The sequence below is a fragment of the Arachis ipaensis genome, chromosome B8, assembly GCF_059453495.1.
Source record: "Arachis ipaensis isolate K30076 ecotype BB chromosome B8, ASM5945349v1, whole genome shotgun sequence".
Classification (NCBI taxonomy): domain Eukaryota; kingdom Viridiplantae; phylum Streptophyta; class Magnoliopsida; order Fabales; family Fabaceae; genus Arachis; species Arachis ipaensis.
Window position 1 is genome coordinate 134,607,782 of NC_142443.1, and position 27,689 is coordinate 134,635,470.

A 27,689-nucleotide genomic window follows, 5' to 3' on the forward strand; every position below is an offset into this window, starting at 1 on the left:
CCATTCTGACTTGAGCGTCAGAGTGTCTTTGTAGGTACCTCCTCCCATTGCTCCAGTCAAGCGACCCGGCTTCAGCTTCGTTCGCAGGTTCCCGATCCACCCTTCAACCCGTACCGGAGACATCTCGTACAATATATATATATATATATATATATATATATATATATATATATATATATATATATATTAATATTCTTAATTGTTTAAAATTTTATAGTCATTTTTTATATATAATTTTGATGTATGACATAAATAAAAAATTTATAATTTATAGATAGATAATATATTAAATTTATTTTTTTAATATATATTGTTAGAATATAATTAGGATCAATTAAGATCAATTAGAATTATTTAATATATCTGAATATTTTTTATAGAATATTACGTCTTTATTATTACGATTCTCTTAACTCCTATAAATACCCTTCTATATTGTATAATTCTACACAACTTAAATACACTCAATAATATACAAATTCTTTTTCCAAAAAAAAATAATTCTAATTGATCTTAATTATATTCTCTCTCTTCACCGAGCCACTGACTCGTCAAGTACGGAAGCTCCGATTCCGCCTCGAGTCCAACTCAATTAGCTCGATCGAAGAAGATGTGTAGCACCTTTGCCGCCGCCGCAGACTCCTCCATCTCCGGCGACGGTGACTCCCCCGCTGCCGGCGAGATTATGCTGTTCGGCATTAGGGTGGTGGTGGACTCCATGAGGAAAAGCGTCAGTATGAACAATCTGTCGCAGTACGTGCATCCTCAAGATGACTCCAACAACAACAAAGACGCTGCCTTCTCCACCACCGGTTACGCGTCTACCGATGACGCTGCTCCTCACAACTTCGGCAAGAACCGCGAGCGCGAGCGCAAGCGAGGTGTTCAGTGGACGGAGGAAGAGCACAAGCTATTCCTGGTGGGATTGCAGAAGGTAAGGAAAGGTGATTGGAGAGGGATCTCTAGGAACTACGTCAAGACTCGGACGCCCACGCAGGTCGCCAGCCATGCTCAGAAGTACTTCCTCCGCCGGAGCAATCTCAACCGCTGTCGCCGTAGATCCAGCCTCTTTGACATCACCACCGATTCGGTCTCTTCGATTCCAATGGAGGAAGAACAGATCCAGAACGGAGACAGTGTGCCTCATTCACAGCCTCTGTGCCCTGCAGCTCCTGAAAATAGCAATACCAATGGATTTCCGATGGTGCCGGTGTATCCGTTGGGGGTTGGTCCAGGTGTGATCAGTCAAAGCTGGGAATCCAATGGATGAACTAACTCTAGGACAGGCAAACATGGAGCTTAATGCGCAAACCAAGCTACTCCATCCGATTCCTGTTGCTTCAAATCCTAAAACCTGCACCGTGTCTGATGTTCCCTCCGGCTCTAATTCGCCCCTCAACTTGCCAACATTGTCCTTGGGACTATCCTTCACATCTGATCAAAGACAGACTCCATCAAGACATTCGGCTTTCCATTCGATTCCGAGTTTAAATAATGGAGATAGCGTCATAAGTGTTGCCTGATAGACATTATGTCTCTCATGGTTATTATAAAGTCCATCTCTAGAGCATCTTGGATTCACATGTAGAAGATGTTTTATTATTGGAATAAGTTAAGAGAAAGATGTTGAAGGAAAAGGGCGATGGATCAGAGAAGGCAAAATGCAAAAGCTTAGGTTAATGAACTAAATTTAATCCTTCAGTTCCTTGTACAGAGTACAGACCCCGAGGTCCGGTTCCTTCTTTGTTTGCTCATGTTAATGTTTATGATCTTATTAAAAAAAAATATATAAATTTAATGGATCTTAATCGATTCTAATTATATTCTAACATATATAAGTTATAATTTATTAAAATAGAATTATAGATTATGTTTTTATTATTTGAGCCCGTTCGTGAACTCGAGTCCGCTCATGAGTTTTTGTTGAGTCAAACTTGAGCTTACGAAATAGGCTTAATTGTTAATGAGTCGAACCGTGAACTAAGCTTAATTTTCGTGAGTCGAGCTTGAGTTTGGTCTAACTCGACTCACTTCCAGCCTAAATGTACAAATTTGATATAATCACATCGTCTTTTGTCTTATCTCGTTTATAGTACATTGTAAATAAAATACGTATATTCTTATTTTTTTTATACTATAAACGAGATAAGAGATAAGAGATAAGATAAATTTTTATAAAAATATTATAAATTATATATTTTTATAAATAAAAGATTTTTATTTATTTAAAAAAATCTGTTAATTGAAATGATGTATGATATTTTATATATTTTTAATTTATATCTTATATTTTAACCTATACTATTTATATAAATAATTGATTTAGTAACTAATTTTTTATATACACATAACATAATTGATAACTACGCATTTATTTATAAATATATCTAATTTAAATAGTAATAATCTAAAACTTCTATAAGTTACAAGTTGTAACAAAATAAAAAACGTATATCCAATTGGATACATATGTTATACAGTTATAGAGTAGGAAAATTTTGGAATAAATTGGACAACAAATAGAAAATTTTTCATTATACAAATTGACAAACATGTGGACCATTTTGACTATAACCAATAGGAGCACGTTATAGAATTAATGGACAAAATTTCGCCTCAAAACAACATAGGACAATCGTGATGTTTTGCCTTCTCCACACAAGCGTGACTACTTTTCAGCAGAGAGTTGAGTTGGAAGAAAAAAAATGTTGTTAGAATGATAGTTGGTAAAGAAGCTTAAGGGTCAATAATTAAGACAACAATGTTGCTACTTTAAGGAAAAGCAAAAAAATGTAAAACAATTGACTTGCCACACTTGTCGGCCGCAGTGGAAGAAATGTAGCTCAACTATTGTTCCAAGATTTCTTCTTCTATATATTATTGTTGCCTCTTCTTTGACAACATATGCAAATAAAAAGGCTCGGAGTACATTATTGGACTATGCATACTGATGATGAATGTGACGCAACAACCGTCTGTACAGAGATAGAGATTGGAATGTGACACACCCACAGATACCTGCTTCTTTTGACACGTGCTCTTATAGAACATGTCATTCTTTATGAAATAGTAAAGGAATTTTTGAAGCACAGTAGGTATTTTGAAATATGAAATATGCGCAAAAATATTTCATATTGATACATAATTTTACATGCCAAGTGCTATTTCTCATGAAATTCTAGAAGTATTTCTGAAGCACAACAGAATTTGGAATTTTGGATTATGCAGTATGCACAGGGGCATCTAATATTAACACATAGTTTTACATGCCCATTTGATTTATGATGGTTTTCAGTGACTAAGAGAAGGGAGGTTGAATCTTAGCCTCTTTTTTTCTTACAATCACTTGATGTTCTTTGAAACACTTTCTGAAGACTTTTTGCCTTTTTATCTTGTACCCGGTCACGAGACTTTTTCTTTTGTCTCGTATCCAGCCATGAGACTATTCTTTTTGTCTCGTCGACCGGCACGAGATATTTTTTAGTTTTATCTCTTGGGCAGCAGAAACAGAAATGTAGTAGAAGAGAGGAAGAATTACACCAAAATATATCCTGGTTCAACTGCTAAGTGCAGTGTAGCCTACATCCAGTCTCCATCACAACAATGATGGAATTTTACTATAATCATCTTTGATTACAAACACCAATTCTCCCTAAGAACTACCCTTCCTATCCGGGATAAGTCCAGAATCTAAAACCCCAATCCTAAACTTGACTTGGTTACTGCCAAGCTTTCAACTGTTAAGTGCTAACCCAACTTGCAAGGGGATTCCCACAGAATCATGAAACACAACATAGATATACAAAGGACCTCTAAAGACATCTATGGCTTTTTCTTTTAATTTTGCACTCTCTGCCTTTTTCCGCTCTATGGCTTTTTCTTTACAAATCTCACTGTTTGCCTTTTTTCATGAGACTCAAGACAGACAAAATTAAACAGAAAAATACAAAACAGAAAATATTAAAGGAGAAGAAATTCTGTTAGCTTAGGTAGCTATGAGAACACTGTGCCTTGCACTCTCACTCCTTTCTCCTTGAATCAAACCCTGACTGTTCACCCTTACTTATAGGGAGAAGCCTCCAAGGTTGAAAACTAAATAAACCAAGCTAATCTTCTTCTTTTTCAAAATAGAACCGGTTCGGCCAAAAAGAGAGAAGAGATAACCCATGCAAAACCCAACATGCAATTACCTCTAGTCCTTCCTTGGTCACCAATAATCATCAATCCGAGCCTTCCATCTTGTCTTGCTCTCCAAGATGAACTCCTAGCCCTTGATGCATGCTTGATGATGACAGCTTCATCTGATCCAATCTCTGCCCCTTCCATCACGTAGCCACTGTAGCTACCTTCTGTGGTGGTTGAGCAGAATCAGAGACAAGCCATCCTTCCAATGATCTTCTTCTCTGACCGAAATCTTCTCTTCCATTTTTGGTATGGAGAAGCCAAGATCTCTTCACTAAATCTTACCACAAGTGATGAGAATCTTAGCCACAGCATACTTTTAGTTTTGTTTTTCTTGTCATCATTGTGATGGTCTTGTAGCGTACTTCTTCTTCTCTTCGGTGGCTAGCTTTAGCTTCCATGGTTGCTGCTGTGATATGACCGAAAAGGAAGAAAGAGTAGAGAAAGAAGAAAGAAAAGACAAAACTATGAGTAATGAGTGTTATCACAAATAAATTAATTAAGATCAACTCCCCATGCTTTTGTGTAGTAGCGTGTAAGCTACATTAAAGCCATCAAATCACTTTCTCTCTCTCATTTATATTTCTAATGCTAGCAAATTAAATTTTGAAATCCATCCCAAAGTAAGAAATGGGATCCGTTGGAAGCATTGAAACAAAACATTTGCTTTCTTTCTTAATTTGATTCGGACCATGCAAGCTTGCCTTCAAGCAATTTAATTTTGGGCTTAGTCCAACATGGTTCTGGCCCAATTAATCACAAATTGCTTCTGCCACTTAATATACCATACTTTGAACAGAGCTAGATACTTAAAAGCACATTGGGCTTGCAGTAATAAGTCAAACTGGCCCAATAAAATAATTCAGCCAACATAATCATATTTAACATCAAGGCTGAAGGTAAGATGCATATATGAGCTTGCAACAGTTTTCCTTTATTTTCGGCCCAAACAGAACCTGCATAGCAAAAATTAATTTAATCAACATATATGAATTAATATTTTTGCAATTAATAATGTTTAGTTATCACAAATGTTAATTTAGAGTTTTTCAAACTCATCAATCTCTCCCTTGATGACAAACATTATTAAAATTGAAATGGAAAGAAATTAAAGATTAGAGTATAGAATACTCCCTTTGCAGATTAGTATTTCTTCCCTTTCCAAATGTTACAAGGCTTCCCCTTAATGTATGCTATTTTACCAAGGGAAGCTTTATACTTGTAACTTTAGAAATCAAGCTTAGGCGACTATGTTATTCAACATATTAATTTTTGAGATGTTGAATGCTTGATTTATGAGCAGATTTGGATGACAAACAAAACTCTTTTGTTATCATAAAAGTGATTTTTCTGCTCAAGCGCATACAAAAACAATTTGGTACAAACAAAGATTGATGTTTCCTAAAACTGCTTTTCAAGCTATTTTGAAATTGTTCTTGTATGGATACCTGGAGGGAGAGCTCGGTCTCTGGGAATCGACGCCGAGTTGTTATTTTCGGTGCCGACCTTTGAGCTTTGTGGTAATCCGAGCTTTACTCCAAGATGATGTCCAATCGCATAGAGCTTTGAGCAAGAAACAGGGGGGAGTGTACCTGCAAAGGCACTCCGAAGCTTAAGTCAGTATTCTGTATTATTCGAACTTACTGAAGAAAATACTTTACCTTGCTTTATATGATGGACCTTTCGTCTATTACGCTTTTGGCATTAAGGTCGGTCTTAAAAATGGTGGATAACGTATTCAAGTTGTGTGCCGTTTGATCGTCGGTTATGATAGAAGCATTTATCTAGCCGAGTTATAGCTCATAAATGGACGAGCTATAACGGATGACGCCGAGTTATAGCTTGTAAATAACGATCATATCAAGTCTAATTGTAACGTATAACGCCGAGTTATAACGTAAAGTGTCGAGTTATAGTGCATAATGCCGATTTATTGTATATAATGCCGAATTATGACATCAAATTTATAACGGCCGTATCATAGCCCCCAAGCTTAGCCTGACTATATTTTGATAAAGCAGGTTAAGTTTTTTTAGTTATAACTCGGCGATTTGAGTTATAGGTATGGAGCTCCCAGATCAACTTACTTTATTAAAATAATCATTTGAATTTCAGACGTGATTTGAAGTTAACATGTATTGGAAAGTGTAGTAGTCTTGTCATTGATTGTGCCTTTGATTTTTCCAATGTAATTTTGAACCGTTGATTTAATAGATGCAATGGTTAGGTTTTTTCATGGAACTGAATAGTTAATTTGAATAGTTGATGAGACGATTTTGATAAAAGTGAATTTGTTGGACGAGAATATTGAGTTAGTTCACCATTGTTTGGTGATTTGATTGAGTTTGATTGCGCATGTGTAAACGATGCGACTTTGAATTGAAGAGTTGTCGCGAATGGATCAGTGTTTGTACTTGTATGATATGTGATTGAGTTTGTTGACTGTTGATAGTCATAGTTCGGAATTGAAGATTGAGTTTGATTGCGCATGTGTAAACGATGCGACTATGAATTGAAGAATTATCGCGAATGGATAATTGATTAAAGATTGTGTTTGATTGCGCATGTGTAAACGATGTGACTTTGAATTGAAGAATTATCGCGAATAGATAATTGATTGAAGATCGTTGATATAGATCTGATGATAGTTGATATAGATTTGACAATGACTGATAATGATTGATATAGCTCGGATAATGATTGATATAAATCTGAAAACTGAGATAATAGATATAGATTTGAAAATAGAAAAAACAGATATAGGTCGGCGAATAGAGATAACAAATATAGGTCGGCAAATAAAGATGACAGATATAGATCGGCAAATAGAGATAACATGTAGATCGACAAACAGAGATTACAGATATAGATCGGCAAATAGATATAACAAATGTAGATCGAAAAATCAGATATAGATCGGCAAATAGAGATATCAGATATAATTTGGCAAATAGAGATAACTGATAAAGATCGACAAATAGAGATAACTGATAAAGATTGGCAAAAATATAGATAATTGATATAAATTGGAAAGTAGAGATGATAGATATAGATCGGCAAATAGATATAACAGATGTAGACCGAAAAATTAGATATAGATCGGCAAATAGAGATATTAGATATAAATTGGCAAATAGAGATATCAAATATAAATTGGCAACTAGAGATAACTGATAAAGATCGGCAAATAGAGATAACAGATGTAAATCAGAAAGTAGAGATGACAGATATAGATCAGAAAATCAGATAACATATATAGATCAGCAAATAGGGATAACAGATATAAATCGGAATATAGAGATTATTGATATAAATAAGAAAATAGAGATGACTGATATAAATCGGATAATAGAGATGACTGTTATAGATCGGCGAATAGAGATTTTTTATATAAATAGGCAGTTAGAGATGATTGATATAAATCGGACAATAGATATAGATCGGCAAATAGAGATGACTGATATAAATTGAAAAATAGAGATGACAGATATTGATCGAAAAAATAGATATAGATCGGCAAATAATTATACCAGAGATGATTTGAAAAATAGAGATGACAGATTTTTTATCGGAAAAACAGATATAGATTGGCAAATAAATATAACAGATATAAATTGAAAAATCGAGATGACAGATATAGATGAAAAAAACAGATATAGATCGACAAATAGATATAATATATAAATTGGAAAATCGAAATGACAGATATAGATCGAAAAAACAGATATAGATCGGCAAATAGATATACTAGAGATGAATTGAAAAATACAGAGATGACAGATAATGATCGGTAAAACAGATATAGATCGGCAAATAGATATACCATAGATGAAGAGATGACAGAAAATGATCGGAAAAACAGATATAGATCGGCAAATAGATATGCCATACATGAATTGAAAAATAAAGATGACAGATATTGATCGGAAAAGCAGATATAGATCGGCAAATAGATATACCAGATGAATTGAAAAATAGAGATGACAGATATTGATCGGAAAAATAGATATAGATCGGCAAATAATTATACCAGAGATGATTTGAAAAATAGAGATGACAGATTTTTTATCGGAAAAACAGATATAGATCGGCAAATAGATATGCCATAGATGAATTGAAAAATAGAGATGACAGATTTTTTTTATCGGAAAAACAGATATAGATCGGCAAATAGATATGCCATAGATGAATTGAAAAATAAAGATGACAGATAATGATCGGAAAAGCAGATATCGATCGGCAAATAAATATACCAGATGAATTGAAAAATAGAGATGACAGATATTGATCAGAAAAATAGATATAGATCGGCAAATAATTATACTAGAGATAAATTAAAAAATACAGAGATGACAGATAATGATCGGTAAAACAGATATAGATCGGCAAATAGATATACCATAGATGAATTGAAAAATAAAGAGATGACAGATAATGATCGGAAAAACAGATATAGATCGGCAAATAGATATGCCATAGATGAATTGAAAAATAAAGATGACAGATAATGATCGAAAAAACAGATATAGATCGGCAAATAGATATGCCATAGATGAATTGAAAAATAAAGATGACAGATATTGATCGGAAAAGCAGATATAGATCGGCAAATAGATATACCAGATGAATTGAAAAATAGAGATGACAGATATTGATCGGAAAAGCAGATATAGATCGGCAAATAAATATACCAGATGAATTGAAAAATAGAGATGACAGATATTGATCGGAAAAATAGATATAGATCGACAAATAATTTTACTAGAGATGAATTGAAAAATACAGAGAAGACAGATAATGATCGGTAAAACAGATATAGATCGGCAAATAGATATACCATAGATGAATTGAAAAATAAAGATGACAGATATTGATCGGAAAAGCAGATATAGATCGGCAAATAAATATACCAGATGAATTGAAAAATAGAGATGATAGATATTGATCGGAAAAATAGATATAGATCAGCAAATAATTATACCAGAGATGATTTGAAAAATAGAGATGACAAGTTTTTTATCGGAAAAACAGATATAGATCGGAAAATAAATATACCAGATGAATTGAAAAATAGAGATGACAGATATTGATCGGAAAAATAGATATAGATCGGCAAATAAATATACTAGAGATGATTTGAAAAATACATAGATGACAGATAATGATCGGAAAAACAGATATAGATCGGCCTTTTTCGGGCCTTAATGATTTACTATATGACCTTTGTTTACAAAGGTGCAGGTAAGTTTGAAACCATTGGAAGGAAATGGGGCCTATAGAAAGAAGGGTGTTTATTTCGAGGCCCCATGGTGGGCGCCAATTGTTCTTGTATGGATACCTGGAGGGAGAGCTCGGTCTCTGGGAATCGACGCCGAGTTGTTATTTTCGGTGCCGACCTTTGAGCTTTGTGGTAATCCGAGCTTTACTCCAAGAGGATGTCCAATCGCATAGAGCTTTGAGCAAGAAACAGGGGGGAGTGTACCTGCAAAGGCACTCCGAAACTTAAGTCAGTATTCTGTATTATTCGAACTTACTGAAGAAAATACTTTACCTTACTTTATATGATGAAACTTTCGTCTGTTACGCTTTTGGCATTAAGGTCGGTCTTAAAAATGGTGGATAACGTATCCGAGTTGTGTGCCGTTTGATCGTCGGTTATGATAGAAGCATTTATCTAGCCGAGTTAGAAACTATTTTTCAATTAATAAATCAGAGCAAATTAATCATAGCAAGAAAAATATTTCTAATCAAGCATGATCATCTCAAACCATAGCAACTATTCAGATTTTTCATGTCATAGCTTAAAGGAATTGCCAAAAATAAATCCAAAACAACAAACATTTTATCAAGGTAAGTTAAATGCATTACAAACGCAGCAAACAAACATTTTACCAAGATAAGTCAAAATAAATTACAAACATCAAATAGCAGCAATCAAGATAGAATAGCTGCATCACCAAACATATCATCACAACAAGATATTGAAACTTGAAACAAGGAAGATCATGAATCCACAAAGGATTTCATCCCCTGTTATGTTATGTTAATTTCAATTTTCCAGCATTTCTCCCCTTTTTGGCATCAAGGGTCACCTGCAAAAGATGACATATAGAACAAAATATCCAAAATATACCCAAAGTGTCAAGAGTGTTTCACAGTGACATATGTTTATAGTACCAAAATAAACTACTACAATTTCAGATTGAGTTGTCATAAGCCAAATATCAATAAACAGAAAAGAAACAAGGATTAATCATCAGATAAGTGAAACCCAAATTCCTCAGCCTCTTCTTCACTAGCAGCACCCAACTCTTCCTCAAAGCTTTGTAACATCAGACTCACCCTATCCATACACCTCATCCAAGCCATCTCATTCTCATAGGCTAGCTTGCGGGCCACCTTATGGGATTGTACTATCAGCTCCGACATGTTTGAGAATTCAGTGAGGATTTCTTTAATTGATTCTGTTGCCTTGGAAGACTCAGGCCGACTCTCAAAATCACTATCCGAGGCTACAAATTTTTTCCCTTTTGTTCCCTTCACAGCTCCTCCTCCTTTGATCATAGATACCTTATTTTCTACAGCTTCATTTTGGAGATCAATTTTAAAATATTCAAAAATACTTGTTAAAAACATGCCATAAGGCAGATTCGCCTTTTTGGTGCTCTTAACTGATTCTCACATGTGTCTGATCATAAGGTAACCAAATGATATAGGAGTAGATGTAACAAGAGCAAAAAGTATGAGAGAGTCAGAAAAGGTTACTCTGTTATGCAAACCACTTTGAGGGGTCAGGATGTGAGTGATGATCCTGTGAAGCAAAGAGTTTGTAGGCCCGAGGGCTTTGTGGGTCGGAATGGTGCCGTCCAAGCCAGATAAATTTTTACAAATATGTTGCAGGACGATTTTGTACGTGACCCCAACCTGGGAGTCCCACTTTTCAGCCATATAAGCTCTTGGCCCCGCATCCGTATAGCCCAGGACAGTTCCAATTGCCTCAATGTTCAGAGTTATGTAAACCTTCTTGACATAGGAGTGGATGGTGCCATCAATCAGCCGCATGTTGGCATAGAACTCACGTACCAAACCGAGATAGACCGGTTTCTGAATATGAAGTAGTGGTGTCCATTGAAGAAGTTCAAACCAAGGTTCTGAAAATCAAACCGGCCATCGAACCGCTCTAGCTACTGGTTTACTGGTTTATAGGTTCAAACAATTTGACCGTGGTTGAACCAGAAAAACTGTTTTATAATAAAATAATAAATAAAATATAAATAAGCACATGAAAATATAATTATAGTCTAATCTAAACTTTAAAATATCATTCAAATTAAAAGTACTACATAAACCAAAACGTTATAATGTCATTCAAATACAAATTCAAAATCAAAAGTCAACAAACAAAACAACCAATCAAACATAAAATAGCAGCATCAAAATGATCCAAGTTAGTCATCAATCATCAAAATCCTCCATAACTTGCTGCAGATTTTCGTCATTGATTTCATCACCTTCATTTCTACTACTTGGACCAGAAAAAGCAAGTGGTGCAGCATAAAATGTACTAGTACTCCCACCACCACCACTACCACCACCACCTTGATCTAAATCAGCATCAATCTCATCTAAAAAAATATAACACATTATCAATAAATTAAAGATCAAAGCTATTGTAATTTATTGTCTGATCAATAAACTATAATACTCACCAAGCAAGTCTTCAATATTACTTGGAAGATCAGACTCTTTCTCAACAACCTCTTTCATCACCAAAAAATCAACCTTATCAATAGTTTCAATATCGATTGGATCATATTGCAACTTTTGCTTTCTTTTTTTCTTTCATTCCTAACAAATTAAATACAATATATGATAAGCCTAGTATATTTATACAAAATCTAATGATATGAAATGAAAGGATGAAATATATATTACCTGAATTTAAGACGCAAATTATATGTAACATACACAATATCACTTAGCCTATCATGCTCCAATCTATTCCTTCTTGTTGTATGAATTTGATAAAGAGGAATGCTAGGAGGCCAGCAACTTTTGTGATTTGTAGCCATCAAATAGCCATCAATGATGGTTTTAATGGTATGAGATTAGTGTGAGATTTCATCCAATGGCTCACTTTTCTTTGCTGGTTACATGCTGGCCAAAATTTAACAAAGTTGCTGGCCCCCTAAACTTTTCCTTTGATAAAAAAGACTCCAATTCCTTTCACATCTTGAAGAAGCAGATGCTTGGCTAAGAATGCGAACTGCCATTTTTTGTAAACATGGAGCAGAACTACCAAACAACCTCTACCATTCATCTACAAATTACAATTCCATATCTCAAGTATTAGTTATCAAATTAAGGAAACCAAAACATAAAATAAGTAAATAACTAAAGCTTATTATCAAACAGATATTATTACTAGGTTGAAGTTTTTTTGCAGCTGGAACATCTTTAGGCCTATCAAAGCTTTCCTTTCGATCTCTATATAAGTGTATTTCTTTCATTACCTCAACTGAATCTAAATTATTAACCTTGCAATGCAATGTAACAAGATCAAGTAAAGTTCGCATGACCTCAGGTGCTTCTCTATAATTTTCAGAAAAAAGCAGGAATCAAGTAATAGGCTGTTGCATGGAGATTTTTTTTCAAATGTTTGTCCCATCTTGAGTTGATAATCTCTGTGTAAGGTTGATATGCATTATTCCTATGCTTGAACATTTCTTTGATTCCATTTTCTGACCTCATCATACCTTCATAAACAATTTCCAATGATGGTTTATCATCGGCATCTACCAACATCAACAATTTAATCAACGGACTCACAATTTGGCATGGAGTAAAACAATCATCCCAAAATTTATTGTCTAGGATAATTGCACTCACAGCTCTACCATTAGCACTCCTTCCTAATGTGTGTCCGGTAAAGTGTGGATCAACAACCAATGATTGTAAATGCGATTTGCGCTAAAAATACTCATCAATGTGAGGAAGACAGTGGCAAAACGAGTTGCACCTGGACAAACAATCTCCCTCCAATCAGTTCTTTGTCTTAGCCAAGACAAGAACACCGAATGATTATACACAAACACGGTAATCTTCGAAGCACGAGTTGCAAGGCTAGAAATATATGGCATGCTGCTTATATCTTTTAGGAAAAGATTCAAGCAATGAGCAGCACAAGGTGACCAATGAATATTTTCAAATTTCTTATTAATAAGCCTACCAGCAGCAACATAATTCGCAGCATTATCGGTTACTACATGAACAATATTATCAGGTCCAATCCATTCAATCACCTCTGAAAACAAGTCACACAAGCTTGAAGCATTTTTAACCATACTTGAGGTACCTACAGATTTCACAAAGCACAACCCTTTCTTACAATAAACCAAAAAATTAATCAACGTTCTTTGCCTTTGATCTGTCCAACCATCAGCCATGAGAGTACATCCAGTTTCTTTCCAAGCAGACCTATAGCTTTCAACAACCATTTGACACTCCCTTTTGAGATCGGCTAATAAGTTAACCCTCAAAGAGTCATAAGAATGACCTTTATAACCAGGCCCAAAGCCAACTACACCATCCAACATATCTTGAAAAAAGGGTGACATAACCGCATTGAAAGGAATCCTACAATCCATTAGCCATCTAGCCACTCGCTTATCAACTTCATGAAGCGCCTCTTTGTTTTGAAACACGCTTTTCAGACTTGGTTGACTTTCCGGAGTTGTTCTTGGTGCAAACATAGGAGGAATAAAGGTTTTTGCTTTCTTTTTTGGATCGCCTCTAATAATCTCCTTAGTTGGTAACTGACTCAGAATTTATTGTTCTTCTTGCGCTATTACTTCATCAATTGCATCCTCACACTCATCGGTACCCTCTTCGTTGAAACTTACTTTCCTTTTACTAGTTTTACTTTTCTGAATCTCTTTCAATAAACATTCCATTTGTATTTCTATATCATACGGGACCTTAGAACACTTCTTAATGTCTTCACCTATCTTCGCCAAATGCTTTTTCATTCTATTAATTCCCCCGCCCCCAAAAGTACTCAGACAAAATAAGCATTGGTAATGCGGTTTTCTATTTATATTTTGTAAAGCAACGTATCTCCAAGCAGTATCAGATTTTCCCCGAACACTAGAAGTTTGTGACTGATTTTTGTTACTCGCGGGAGGAAGAGAACGTTCATTCGAAGTAGAATTATTTTCAGCATTATTATTCCTAGGTAGTTCTTGGTTGATACTATCATCCATACCTAAACATTACCAGCAATCCAACCCAATAATCTCAACTCTCAAGTTCACAACAAATGAATAAACAACATCCAAAATTGAAAATTCAAAGTTTAGCAGTTCATCATGTCTCAAAAACAGAGTTGACAAAATCAGAGTTCACAAAATCCTGTCACAAAATCAGAGTTCACAAAATCAGAGTTCACAGTTTCAGAATTCAGAGTTCATCATGTCACAAAATCAAAGAGCTACTCAATGAATAGAGTTCACAATATCAGATTTCATCACCGTATTAGAGACTCAGAGTTCATCATGCAACAGTTATTCAGTCATTCAATCAAACAATCATAACTTCATAACTAAAATAAAAATTACCTGGAACTCGAAGGCTTTCTCTCAGAGCTCGAAGGCACCTTGAGGCTTCAGGCTTCAACGCTTCAACCGAACATGCAGTAGGCTAGTAAGGAGAGTGGGAGACAGACAGCGACACCGAGTGGTGACTGATCGAAGGAAGTGATTTCTCGACGGAGGTGACTGTGCGACGGAGGTGAACGCTCGACGGACGTGACTGCGCGACGGCGAACCCGTGTGGCCGTGTGAGATCGTGATGGCGTTCTCTACTTCTCTCTGAACCTTGATGAGAATGGTGAAGCTGAACTGTGAAAGGGAAAGTGAGAAGAGCGAAGGGATTAGGGATTCAGACTTAGCGTTCATCATTTAGGGTTTCAGAGCTCCAAACGGCAGCGTTTTGCTGCACAGCTCAAAAATCGGCCGGGTCACGGTCCGGTTCGACCGACCGGGTTACCGGCCGATTCACCGGTTCAACTTCGATTTCTAAATTTTACTGTTTTTCTTATTGTTCAAACCGTTTTACTGTCCGGTTCACGGTTCAACTGGTTCGAACCGATTTTCAGAACCATGGTTCAAACAGAGGAGTAACGCTGATACCTTTGTTTGTGAGTAAATCGAGATTGACTAGATAGGTGGCACAAAGATGGCGTTTTTTCAAAACCTCTTTATGGAATTCATAAGAGGCGCAAGAGTTGAACCTGGCCGGATCAAAGTGAGAATGTGGTTTGTTGAACTTTTTTTTGAAATCTAATCATGGTTCTGAAAACTGATTCGAGCCGGCCGGTCGAACCGATCGAACCGTGAACCGGGCAGTAAAATGGTTCGAACAATAAGAAAAACCGTAAATGATGAACGCCGAGTCTGAATCCCTAATCCCTTCGCCCTTCTCACTTTCCCTTTCACAGTTCAGCTTCACCATTCTCATCAAGGTTTAGAGAGAAGTAGAGTACGCCATCACGATCTCACCGGCTCACACGGCCACACGGGTTCGCCGTCGCGCAGTCACGTCCGTCGCGCAGTCAGCTCTGTCGCGCAGTCAGCTCCGTCGAGCAATCACTTCCTTCGACCAGTCACCACTCGGCGTCGCTGTCTGTCTCCCACTTTCCCTACTGGCCTACTGCATGTTCGGTTGAAGCGTTGAAGCCTGAAGCCTCAAGGTGCCTTCGAGCTCTGAGAGAAAGCCTTTGAGTTCCAGGTAATTTTTATTTTAGTTATAAAGTTATGATTGTTTGATTGAATCACTGAATGACTGAATAACTGTTGCATGATGAACTCTGAGTCTCTGATACTGTGATGAAATCTGATACTGTGAACTCTGTTCATTGAGTAGCTCTTTGATTTTGTAACATGATGAACTCTGAATTCTGAAACTGTGAACTCTGATTTTGTAACATGATTTTGTGACATGATTTTGTGAACTCTGATTTTGTCAACATTGATTTTGAGACATGATGAACTGCTAAACTTTGAATTTTCAATTTTAGATGTTGTTTGTTCATTTGTTGTGAACTTGAGAGTTAAGATTATTGGGTTGGATTGCTGGTAATGTTTAGGTATGGATGAAAGTATCAACCAAGAACTACCTAGGAATAATAATGCTGAAAATAATTCTGCTTCGAATGAACGTTCTCTTCCTCCCGCGAGTAACGAAAATCAGTCACAAACTTCTAGTGTTCGGGAAAAATCTGATCCTGCTTGGAGATACGTTGCTTTACAAAATATAAATGGAAAATCGCATTACCAATGCTTATTTTGTCTGAGTACTTTTGGGGCGGGGAAATTAATAGAATGAAAAAGCATTTGGCGAAGATAAGTGGAGACATTAAGAAGTGTTCTAAGGTCCCGTATGATGTGGAAAAACAAATGGAAGGTTTATTGAAAGAGATTCAGAAAAGTAAAACTAGTAAAAGGAAAGTAAGTTTCAACGAAGAGGGTACTGATGAGTGTGAGGATGCAATTGATGAAACAATAGCGCAAGAAGAACAACAAACTCCGAGTCAGTTACAACTAAGGAGGTTATTGGAGGTGATCTGAAAAAGAAAGCAAAAACCAATATTCCTCCTATGTTTGCACCAAGAACAACTCCGGGAAGTCAACCAAGTATGAAAAGCGTGTTTCAAAACAAAGAGGCGCTTCATGAAGTTGATAAGCGAGTGGCTAGATGGCTAATGGATTGTAGGATTCCTTTCAATGCGGTTATGTCATCCTTTTTTCAAGATATGCTGGATGGTGTAGCTGGCTTTGGGCCTGGTTATAAAAGTCCTTCTTATGACTCTTTGAGGGTTAACTTATTAGTCGATATCAAAAGGGAGTGTCAAATGGTTGTTGAAAGCTATAGGTCTGCTTGGAAAGAAACTGGATGTACTCTCATAGCTGATGGTTGGACAAATCAAAGACAAAGAACGTTGATTAATTTTTTGGTTTATTGTAAGAAAGGGTTGTGCTTTGTGAAATCTGTAGATGCCTCAAGTATGGTTAAAAATGCTTCAAGCTTGTGTGACTTGTTTTCAGAGGTGATTGAATGGATTGGACCTGATAATATTGTTCATGTAGTGACCGATAATGCTGCGAATTATGTTGCTGCTGGTAGACTTATTAATAAGAAATTTGAAAATATTCACTGGTCACCTTGTGCTGCTAATTGCTTGAATCTTATCTTAAAAGATATAAGCAGCATGCCACATATTTCTAGCCTTGCAACTCGTGCTTCGAAGATTACCGTGTTTGTGTATAATCATTCGGTATTCTTGTCTTGGCTAAGACAAAGAATTGATTGGAGGGAGATTGTTCGTCCAGGTGCAACTCGTTTTGCCACTGTCTTCCTCACATTGATGAGTATCTTTGAGCACATATCGCATTTACAATCATTGGTTGTTGATCCACACTTTACCGGACACAAATTAGGAAGGACTGCTAATGGTAAAGCTGTGAGTGTAATTATCCTAGACAATAAATTTTGGGATGATTGTTTTACTGCATGCCACATTGTGAGTCCGTTGATTAAATTGCTGAGGTTGGTAGATGCCGAAGATAAACCATCATTGGGAATTGTTTATGAAGGTATGCTGAGGTCAGAAAATAGAATCAAAGAAATGTTGAAGCATAGGAGGAATGCATATCAACCTTACACAGAGATTATCAACTCAAGATGGGACAAACATTTGAAAAAAAATCTCCATGCAGCAGCCTATTACTTGAATCCTGCTTGCTTTTTTTCTTAAAATTATAGAGAAGCACCTGAGGTCATGCGAGCTTTACTTGCATTGCAAGGTTAATAATTTAGATTCAGTTGAGGCAATGAAAGAAATACACTTATATAGAGATCAAAAGGAAAACTTTGATAGGCCTGAAGCTGTTCCAGCTGCAAAAAAACTTCAACCTGGTAATAATATCTATTTGATAATAAGCTTTAGTTATTTACTTATTTTATGTTTTGGTTTCCTTAATTTGATAACTAATACTTGAGATATGGAATTGTAATTTGTAGATGAATGGTGGACGTTGTTTGGTAGTTCTGCTCCATGTTTACAAAAAATGGTAGTTCGCATTCTTAGCCAAGCATCTGCTTCTTCAAGGTGTGAAAGGAATTTGAGTCTTTTTTATCAAATTCATACAACAAGAAGAATAAATTGGAGCATGATAGGCTAAGTGATATTGTGTATGTTACATATAATTTGCGTCTTAAATCCAGGTAATATATATTTCATCCTTTCATTTCATATCATTAGATTTTGTATAGTTAATATACTAGACTTATCATATATTGTATTTAATTTATTAGGAATGAAAGAAAAAAAAGAAAGCAAAAGTTGCAATATGATCCAATCGATATTGAAACTATTGATAAGGTTGATTTTTGGGTAACGGAAGAGGTTGTTGAAAAAGAGCTTGATCTTCCAAGTAATATTGAAGACTTACTTGGTGAGTATTATAGTTTATTGATCAGACAATAAATTACAATAGCTTTGATCTTTAATTTATTGATAATGTGTTATATTTTCTTAGATGAGATTGATGCTAATTTAGATCTAGGTGGTGGTGGTGGTGGTGGGAGTACTAGTACATTTTATGCTGCACCACTTGCTTTTTCTGGTCCAAGTAGTGGAAATGAAGGTGATGAAATCAATGACGCAAATCTGCAGCAAGTTATGGAGAATTTTGATGATTGATGACAAACTTGGATCATTTCGATGCTGCTATGTTATGTTTGATTGGTTGTTTTGTTTGTTGACTTTTGATTTTGAATTTGTATTTGAATGATATTATAACGTTTTGGTTTATGTAGTACTTTTAATTTGAATGATATTTTAAAGTTTTGATTAGACTATAATTATATTTTCATTTGCTTATTTATATTTTATTATAAAATGATTTTTCCGGTTCAACTACGGTCGAACCAGTTCAACCTATAAACCAGTGAACCAGTCGCTAGAACGGTTCGATGACCGGTTCGGTTTTCAGAACCTTGAATCTAATGACTCTAGATTTGTTGGCTCCCTGGTGTTACGCAACGTGAACCCTATTGTCTTCTGGGTACTCCTTCCGGGTGTGGCCTTCTTTGGTGGTGATTGCGGCGGTGATGGAATCGGTGAAGTGTGTGATTCTTTTTCTTCCGCTACTGGAACCTTCTCCTTCTTTTTCCTTGAAGATGTCTTCGTGGTTATTACTTTCTTCCTCATGGTGTCTGTGTGTTTGGACGATGGTGAGGGAGAAGACGAATAGGTAGAATGGATATGTATGTGGGTGTGAGTTTGAGGTGTGGAATGTTTTTGAGAGAAAAGAATTCTTTCATTTTTTCTAGGAGTAGTTTTCTTTTTCATGATAATGAAAATGGAGAAGTGGAATAGGGAGAGTTGAAGAGAACCGAATTGAGTGAGGGAGGAGAGAGGTTAGGGATGCATTAAATGTGAAGTGGAGAGAGAATTGGAGGGAGTTTAATGACCATTAATGAGCAGTTATTAACCAAGGGAGTTTCTCTTTATTTGAAATAAACTGAAAAGTGGTTTCCTAGAATCAAGGGATTAGAGGAGGAAAAAGATTTGATTTGACAATATCCTCTTTCAACAAGATTTGATGAGACAACAAAAAGAAATTGTGATTTACACAAAGAGAAACTAACAAAACGATCAGAGTGGGGTCAAAGAAATTTGGATACCTAAGGTCACTTGAGCTTGTTTTGTAGGTATGCCTAGCATCTAAACGGAAGGAGAACATGTGGTATATGGACAGCGGATGTTCTAGGCATATGACCGGAAAGACAACCTTCTTCATGAAGCTTGATGAGTATGATGGAGGATTTGTCACTTTCGGTGATGATGCTAAAGGAAAGATAGTGGTCGTGGGAAAAGTTGGTAAAAGCTTTTCATCTTGTATAAATGATGTTCTTCTTGTAAATGGTTTGAAGCATAATTTACCTAGTGTAAGTCAATTGTGTGATCTAGAATTTAAAGTTATTTTTAGAAAGTTTGTGTGTTTGGTTGTTTGTGAAAAAACTGGGGATATTTTATTTGAGGCTAAAAGATGCAATAATGTGTATGGATTGACTCTTAAGACCTTGAAAGAATAAAATGTAACATGTTTTACTTCTATTGAATCTGAAAAATGGCTATGGCATAGAAAGTTGGGTCATGCTAGCATGTACCAAATTTCTAAACTAGTCAAGAAAAATTTGGTTAGAAGAATTCCAAATATCAAATTTGATAAGGATCTTACTTGTGATGCTTGCCAATTGGGCAAACAAGTAAAATCTTCTTTTAAACCAAAAGATGGAATCTCAACCAAAAGGCCATTAGAGATGTTACACATTGATCTTTTTGGTCCAACAAGAACTCAAAGTTTAGGAGGAAAATACTAGTCTTGTGGTGGTAAATGATTACTCTAGATTTGGTTGGGTACTTTTTCTTGCTCATAAAAATGATGCTTTTCATGCTTTTTCAACCCTTTGCAAGAAAATTCAAAATGAAAAAGATTTAAAAATTGCTCATTTGAAAAGTGATCACAGAAGAGAATTTGAAAACCAAGACTTTGAAAAATTTTGTGATCTTTTTCAAAGTCTTTGTTTTCAAATTCTCTTCAAAGAAAACTGCCCCTAGAAAAAGTGAAAGAATTCTTTTCTCTCAAAAACCTTCCACACCTCAAACTCACACCCACATACATATCCATTCTACCTCTTCGTCTTCTCCCTCGCCACCGTCCAAACACACAGAACACCATGAGGAAGAAAGTAATAGCCACAAAAACATCTTCAAGGAAAAAGAAGGAGAAGGTTCCAGTAGCAGAAGAAGAAGAATCACACACTTCACCCATTTCATCACCGCCGCAATCACCACCAAAGAAGGCCACACCCAGAAGGAGTACCCAGAAGACAAAAGGGTTCACGTTGGATAACACCAGGGAGCCAACAAATCTGGAGTCAATAGATTTCAAAAACAAGTTCAACAAACCACATTCTCACTTTGATCCGGCCAAGTTCAACTCTTGTGCCTCTTATGAATTCCATAAGGAGGTTTTGGAAAAACACTATCTTTGTGCCACCTATCTAGTCAATCTCGACTCACTCACAAACAAAGGTATTAGCGTTGCTCCTCTGTTTGAACTTCTTCAATAGACACCACTGCTTCATATTCAGAAACCGGTCTATCCCGGTTTGGTACGTGAATTCTATGCCAACATGCGGCTGATTGATGACACCATCCACTCCTATGTCAAGAAAGTTTACATAACACTGAGGCAATTGGAACTGTCCTGGGCTATATGGATGCGTGGCCAAGAGCTTATATGGCTGAGAAGTGGGACTCCCAGGTTGGGGTCACGTACAAAATCGTCCTGCAACATATTTGTAAAAATTTATCTGGCTTGGATGGTACCATTCCGACCCACAAAGCCATCGGCCCTACAAACTCTCTGCTTCACAGGATCATCACTCACATCCTGACCCCTCAAAGTGGTTCCCATAACAGAGTAACCTTTTCTGACTCTCTCATACTTTTTGCTCTTGTTACATCTACTCCTATATCATTTGGTTACCTTATGATCAGACACATGTGGAAATCAGTTAAGAGCACCAAAAAGGCGAATCTGCCTTATGACATATTTTTAACAAGTATTTTTGAATATTTTAAAATTAATCTCCTAAATGAAGCTGTAGAAAATAAGATATCTATGATCAAAGGAGGAGGAGCTGTGAGGGAACAAAAGAGAAGAAATCTGTAGCCTCGGATAATGACTTTGAAAGTCGGCCTGAGTCCTCCAACGCAACAGAATCAATCAAAAAAATCCTCACTGAATTCTCAAACATATCGAAGCTGATTATCTAATCATTTTTAAAAATTATTTTTTTTCTAATAAATATTAAAATAAACAATTTAAAATATTTCAAATTTAGACAAAAAAAAAACAAAAGAAAATACACGCATTTTTTTAATGTATTCATCTTCTTTTTATAATAAAATACTCTTTTCTATAATCAAATTATACGTACTCATATTTTTTTCATGATAAATTAAATTACTTTACTTATATTTTTTTGTTTATCCTAAATCATCCAAATCAAATCTTATATCAGAATAAAAAATATTAAATACGAGATAATTTTTATAAGACAAATATAAAATTAGGTTTGAAAAAAATTTTATGATTCATAAGTAATTTATTAAAATTGGTTTTTGAAAAATAATTTTCTAAAGAGAGTAATACCTTTATTTTTTAAATTAACTGAAAATGGTTTTAAATAAATAATCATAAACGTTGTTAGTAAAATAAGTTTTAAAATTTAAAATAATTATAATATAAACAAATAGATAAAGAATTTTGATTCTGAATGAAATTTAGTATTAAAAATTTAATTAAGAATAAATATGAATATTTATAATACATGAGATTATATTAAATTTTTTAATTAACAAATTAACTTTAAAAATGTCTCTTTAAATGCTAGTTATCTTTAAGTTAACTTCACTATAAGATCTATAAACACTATCATTTTAAAAGTTTGACGCTATAATGATATAAAATATGAAGTTCAGACAAAAGTGTTGCTACTTTAAAGGAAAGCATGAAAATGTAATACCACTGACTTACCACACTTGTCGCGGTGGAAGCAATTTTCATTCCAGTTCTGTATTGAAACATTTCAGAATCATTCAATAACTAACGAAGAAAAGTACCCTAAACCAAATGCAACAACACTAGAAGTACATACAATGCTTTTTGAAGAACAGGCACAAGGAAAATGTTCTACTAATTCATACCTGCAAATTCCACAGCCGCCGCAATGGTATTGTTTCTTAGATACCTGCAGCAAATAAATTAAATAATATAATAGTATCATCTCGTACATTCTATGTGTCGATTTTTCAAAAGAGTCATAAAACTTGGATGTTTAAGGGATCGTCAGCTCAGGAACTAAATACTCACATCGTCATCAAAAAGCTTGCATGTCCCGCAAAAGTACTTCCCTATACAAATGTTATATAAATTATAATAATACACAATAATAGTTTGAAGCTGCAGGCGATTAAATTAAGTTTATGTGTTGAGTCGCTCTCCTAGAATTTTCTCACCTTTGTTAGTTAAGATTTTATTTTATACAGAGGGATAGGAGTTGTATTTGAGTTTTATTTAAATCTTTTTGTATGATATTTATTAATCTTACTATGTGACTAGTATTGTTTGGAGATCTTTGATATATGATTTTAATTAATAGAAACAAAATTTGTTGGCTTTTTTTTAAAATTGAAATACGAAATCGAACTAAAGGCTCAGTATTAAATAGTAAATACGGAAAACAGGTCAGTAACACCTCATTTTTGGTACGATCATGACGTGCTGAAAGTTAGGGTGTTACAATTAGCTTCAGGATTCCTTTTAACTATGCAGCTTTTTCTTTCTTCTATGTCTATGAACACTTGTGCTTACTCGCATGCAGGGACAGATCAAGGGGGGTAAGCATAGGCCTTCACCCCCCAACTTTTTTTTAACAAAGTTAACAATTCATATATAAAGTTATTATATATTATATAATTTTATTTGAAAAATAGATCAAATAATTATCTTAGATAAATAATTAAATTATTAAACTCAAAAACAAGTAACAATTCTTAAATTGAGAAAAATATTATTGCCAATTACTTTTCGGTTAAATAAATTTCCAGATCGTTAAATATTTAAACATTTTTTTCTCTTTTTAAATATTTATTCTCTTAATTTTCACATCTATTATCCTACAAAAATACTTTAATATTTATAATAACTAAAAAAATCTTTATATATTATAGTACATACATGACAGTAAATTATTTTAAAATTTATTATTTTTCTCATGATATTAAAATTATAATCTATTAAGTAAATTCATTAAAACAATTATATTTTATATATTTTATTCATGAATATGTTTTAAATGCATATAACAAAGTTATTAGATAATTGTTTTTTCTCATGAGATCATTGTTTGAATGTATAATGGAAATGGACATGAAGTTTGCTAGCAAGGGGTGGGTGAGTAGTGATTAGATAATTGAGACTTCAACTCCGTGATTGTTTATGGTCAGGGTCTTAATGTCATGCCAGATAGTTATCAGTTGTATCAATAGTTTCTTTAGATATGCTGATGTCTCAGTCTTTTATTTGTTATTTTAGTTTATGTTATTTTCTGTATCAGTTTATTTTTGGGTGTACTTTGTGAAATTGACTCATTGTCTTTTTGGGTGTACTCTGTGATTGTTCTATGTGTATTTTTCTTTTCTTCACGTTCCTTATGATTGTCGTTGATTTTATTTATTAAGATTTTCAATTTATCACTTTTAGTTATCTTCCTCCTTAACTTTCCCGAGCTATATTGAGATATAATATTGAAACAAGTTAAATTTATAACTCATCAGAGTTATCTGTGTTAATTTATTTCTTCATGCATAAATCTGCATTCGGTTTCATTACGAATGGCAAAAGGAGACTGCATAGTAATTTTGTTATTTTATATATTGTCCAAATAATATATCTATGAATGCTATGTTTTTAATGTACAAAAGCTCCAGATAGAGGTATTTTACCATTCAAGAGACCTTCTGTCAATAGAAATGGATCTATGATGTCCCAAAATGAAAACATTCTACAAATGAGTAATGTATGTGCCAATGCATCAAGTTCAAATTTTCAGAATGCAACATCTCATGATCTTGCGGTTTCTGATCAGTACTATAGAACACCACTATTTTGATATATTTAATGGTAAGCTTCTTTAACTTTCCATTTAAGTGGTTTTAATTAAAGTCTCATTTTATTTTAGCTATGTTGGACAAGATTGTTGTTTCCAATGATAGAGAAAAGAGGAAGCTTATTTCAGATCCATCTAGCGGTGGTCCAGTTTCAGAGATATATTGTTTTAAATCTTTTTGAACCAATGTAGAACCATCTGATAGGTATTTTGATGATTCTGTTTTGTTTTTTTCTTAGTTCTTTTATGCTTTTATTGCCATATTCTTTTTTAAATTTGTATTTTTTTCTCACATTTGATTCACAACGCTATTCATTTATGATTCATGTTTCTATTCATGTTTTAATTTATTACTTTAATTTATTAGGAACAAGCGTCCTTTGAATCTCTCGACAAAAACTTTGAACTTTCTTGCACATAATATATGCAACATGTTTGATGAATTTCAATTAAACATTCATCATTCATCATCTAATTCAGTGGATATTGCTTCTATTCAATAATATTCTAACGGTGAAGAATATGAAGGTCATATATATTGTTTTATTTAATTTCTTTATTTACTTATATGATACTTCTTTTTAGACATTTTAAATATTAGTGAAAATTCTTTTTCTATATAATGCAGTAATTGATGGTTATAATGATATTGCCTTAGATGAGGATTTCGCCACAGAATCAGAAGAGATGGATGTCAATGGTAAGGGATGGTTGGTCTCATTAGTGGCATTTATTATTGTATTATATATTTCAATTTAATTTCATTTTTATATAGTTTAATCTATCTACCTATTTATTTTTCAAACCATTTTTACCAACATTTTGAGCATGTTGCCATTCATGAGGAAGGTATGAATATTAACCTTTAGAATTTTTTAGCAGTTATGCGTGGCACCTTTTACATTTTTTTAGTATTAATTTGTATTTTTTGTTGTGAAATTTCTATTCTATGTTGGTATAGAATATTGGGATGTTGGTGATCCTATTTATATGTGTATTTTGCAATGACAACATGTGAGATAAATGTTGGATGGAAATGTTGAATTGTTTGTTCTAAAGTAAGCACTTGAGATTTTACAATATAACTTGAATGGTATATCATATCTAGCGGGAATATTCTGATTGCTTCATGCAATGATTTTAGTGAAAGTGCTATATTTGATGTTGTAAAAAAATTTGCATCTCTCCGACATTTGTTTTCTTCTTCAGCTTCTTATGTTGATCTATTTCCGTGCGTAGCACGAGTCCTTCCCTAGTTATGATTATATAATATTTTAATTTTCGGCCACTCCTCTACCAAATTCCTGGAGGCTGGATCCCTCCATGCTCGCATACATAAAGGTATTTCTCTTACTAGACAAAAATAAAGCTTTATCAAAATCTGTGTTAATAGTTTGATTTTCGCTTATAATTAACAAGACTTACCTCTTGTTCGGTCCCACAAAGTGAACATATCACCTGGAAAACAATCCAAAAATATTCAATCGAATTGATTAACATGTGAAATAACAGTAGGGAGAAGGAGTACAAAATTTTGGTGATACTCAAATTATCGGTGTTCAAATAAATAAGCATACCTGTTTAACTTGATGACGGGGAATGTCATGTCTAAGCTTCGGAACCATCCTGATATCATCCTATAGAGAAACATGATAGTAAAATAAGTTCCAAATAAAGAGAAAAAAATGGAATGCCACAACATAAGATTTAAAAATAATGATTTGAAAGTCTTAAGTATTGCAATTTGCTACTAAAAGGAAATGGACTGTTTCTCAAAAATTGTAGACTTGAGGAACAGGAAAGAAATATAAATGTCTCAGAACAAAAACTTGAAAAAAAAGGAAGATGAACTGACCTTTGCCTCATTATGACAATGGCAATAGTAGAAATCTCGTTGCAGCAGGGGACCCTAATACGGCATCTTCTCCGTTAATGTTTGACATATGCAGGAAACCTAAAGTTTCAACAAAAGAACTGAGACAAAAATTATGCAAACTAAGTGAACATGAGATTTTACCCGTGTTCCAACCCATCCTCTCTCTCTCGCAGGTCATTGATCTTTTCATGTTCTTTTGATTGACCCAATTCTTCTCCATGCATGCAATCTGCATTTGATAACAGATTGTAAAGTTCTCCTTCAGATTGTACTCTATATTTCATGTTACTGCACTCAAACTGTTGCGAAGGTTCAGAGTACGTTATTGCCGCCTCTTCCATCACAACATATGCAAACCACTGCATAAAAAAGGCTCAGAGTACATTATTGGACACACTCACAGATACCTGCTTCTTCTGACACTGACACGTGCTCTTATAGGACACGTCATTCTTCATTAAATTGTAAAGGTATTTCTGAAGTTGAGGATATGTGGTTGGCAAACAATTCTCTTATAGCAAATATGGATAATCTGAACATCAATGTCTTTTATTGTGTTTAGGTATAATAATGCAAAAAGACAGCAGCACTAATGGCAACTCCATGCTCTATTTCTACCAATTCATTCCATTATAGCTTATCACCCATAAAGAATCTCATCATTCTTTCAATCAGCCTATCTTTGGAATACTTTTTCATTAAAATTATGAAGAATGGCAATCAAACAAGGATGTAGCTTCAGAATTATGTTCTATTCATTTTGGTATAAAAGAGCCACGCAAAGGAAAGAAAGGGGAGAGAGGAGGAGAGAGAGAGAGGAACCAAA

The 27,689-nt window shown here is 34.6% G+C and overlaps 3 pseudogenes; 2 read left to right on the top strand and 1 right to left on the bottom strand.

The window, feature by feature from the left end:
- Window positions 1-547: 547 nt before the first annotated feature.
- LOC107612172 (transcription factor MYB1R1 pseudogene) lies at window positions 548-1,549 on the top strand (annotated as a pseudogene).
- Window positions 1,550-11,637: 10,088 nt separating this feature from the next.
- Window positions 11,638-14,444, bottom strand: LOC148549935 (uncharacterized; annotated as a pseudogene).
- Window positions 14,445-16,329: 1,885 nt separating this feature from the next.
- LOC110265375 (uncharacterized) lies at window positions 16,330-18,943 on the top strand (annotated as a pseudogene).
- The last annotated feature ends 8,746 nt before the right edge of the window (window positions 18,944-27,689 follow it).